General features: G+C 35.7%; 1 protein-coding gene across 1 annotated transcript in view; it reads right to left on the bottom strand.

Annotated features, from left to right (window-relative positions):
- The window catches only part of LOC111088933 (GTPase-activating Rap/Ran-GAP domain-like protein 3), a gene marked incomplete at its 5' end in the record, with an annotated part of 16,862 nt that overhangs the window by 4,732 nt on the left and 9,755 nt on the right, over positions 1-2,375 (bottom strand). Inside the window, 2 exons of the mRNA XM_022400282.1 lie at positions 1,225-1,305; positions 1,980-2,048. The remainder of the gene's footprint in view (positions 1-1,224; positions 1,306-1,979; positions 2,049-2,375) is intronic.

Here is a 2,375-nt window from a genome sequence, read left to right on the forward strand (position 1 = left end):
TTATTTACTCCACAGTTTTCTTTGCTGTGTTAATCAGATATATATTTTTCGAAAGTAATGACACTAAATAAATTAAAATATAACTTTTATGTTACATCATTTCTATATCCCAGTAGCCGCGTACGCAGAATGTTTGAAAGGGGGGAATTCTAATTTGCGAGATCAAGAGCCAACACACATATTGTGCTAAGCACAATCCTACGGAAGTCTGGGGGGCATGACCCCCAGAGAGAGAGAGAGAGAGAGAAAAAAGGGTGCTATGAGATTAAATCTGGAAGAAATTTTGCATGGAATATAGCTTAAACCTGACAGTAGCAATACGGCTTCGGGATTCCAAAGTGTCGACAGAAGCCATTGCGTGGGAGTATTTCAAGCCACAAAATGCTAATGCCTCATCAGAAGAATGTAGACTATGTATAAAACGTTAAATTCCGTAAACAGCTGAGCTATGACTACATAAGCCTAATTTCTTTACATCACAAAAAAGAGGGGTTCGGTCGAAAGCCCCCTCCCGTCACGTACGTGCATGTCCAGGACTTTAACAAAATATACCGTAATTCTAAAAACACACGATTTGCTATTGGTTGACTGATGAGAAACACACGATTTGCTATTGGTTGACTGATGAGAAATAGCTTCCTTATCAACCATTCACAGTTATGTGTCTTAGATATTTATGATAAATTAAAACAATTAAGTAATAAGTCACACAAAATGAATAATGGAATCTCCCACAATGGAATAAATTAACCGATGTTTTGTTTTGACACCATTATATATTTTGTGAAATAGGCCATTTGCACACAGCGATAGCTGGACACTTTGTTTAGTTCTAAGTTGCTTTACACCCAATCCCGTACGGAGCAGGTGTTAGGATAAATCATAAAATACATAACTGGAAAACCGAAATTGATTAATTTGACAGGCTCGAGGACAGGCCTTGTTTGCAAAGAAGAGAAGTGAAGGAGGATTAGGCTGAGTTTCACTTATAAGAACGTCTGTTGAATGATAGAGCTTACTGTTCGGGTATTACATCTACAAGGATCTTTGATAAAACAAAGAGTCGTAAAAATCTTAAGCAACTACATGTGTTCAGCTAAGTACTTAAAACAACAACAGCGACGAAAACTACAGCATTAACCACAAAAACTGTTGCATGAGGGGTATTTTAGAATACTGGATTTAAATATTTGGATTTAATATTGTAATAAAAAAATACAATACCAATAGTATCTGGGACAGCATTCCACTGGAAGTCAAAGTCTGTAGACGTATCTTCCGACAATTTTTGAAAATGAGTTGTATCTGAATCAAAGAAAGAAGACTGCCAGTTATTTTACTAATTTTTTGGATAAGTTAAATATCTAAATATCTTTGAAATATCTAATACCTAGAGCGGTTTCAATTAAAGTATTGAGAAAGTGGATATGTCATTAGTGGTTATTTACATGGATATATCATTAGTGGTTATTTACATGGATATATCATTAGTGGTTACTTACATGGATATGTCATTAGTGGTTACTTACATATAGAGAAAGTGGATATGTCATTAGTGTCTACTCTGGGATCGAACCCCGCTTTTAATGTTATAAGACTTAAATCTTACTGCTAATTTATAAGTAAAAAGAACAATTTAATGCTACATTATCAGCGAAACAAAAAAAATTGTTTGAAACTCTGACAGCTTTTCAAGTTCTGTCTTGTAATATATACTGTGTATAGTGTTAGTTTTGTTTTTAATACATAAAGACCTTCCTGACGAGTTACGAAGCACCACAACAGAGATGATCATATATAACTTACTTCATTAACTTCAGCAAATATAACAATGTTAAAACACCACAACAGTTACGTGTACTTGTAGAACAATAACAAAAGTTAAAACACCATAAGGCTTATGCGTAATTACAGAACAACAACAGAGTTAAAACACAAGAAGTGAAGGACAACAACAGGAGTATAGAACAACAACATACGGTTATAGGACAGGAGCAGTTGAGCTTCTTCATCTTCGTAAATATCAACAGCGGACACAAGATGTACCTGTCCAGAAAAAAACAACAGCTACAAGTTACTGATATCTCTTTAAAGACGTAATAAAACATGATGATAGTAACATCACACAGTAACCTAGAGTTAGACGCCTTTGAATTAGATGAATGGATATCCTGTCAAAAAGTCCCCCGGTGGGACAACGGTAAGTCTATGGATTTACAACGCTAAAATCAGGGGTTCGATTCCACTTGTTGGGTACAGTAGATAGCCAGATGTGGCTTTGTTAGGAAAACACACACAATTATCAAAAATGCTGAATCAAAATCAATGTGGCCCGGCATGGCCAGGTGGTTAGGGCGCTCGACTCACAATCTGAG

The sequence above is a fragment of the Limulus polyphemus genome, unplaced genomic scaffold (genome assembly GCF_000517525.1).
Source record: "Limulus polyphemus unplaced genomic scaffold, Limulus_polyphemus-2.1.2 Scaffold4778, whole genome shotgun sequence".
Taxonomy (NCBI): domain Eukaryota; kingdom Metazoa; phylum Arthropoda; class Merostomata; order Xiphosura; family Limulidae; genus Limulus; species Limulus polyphemus.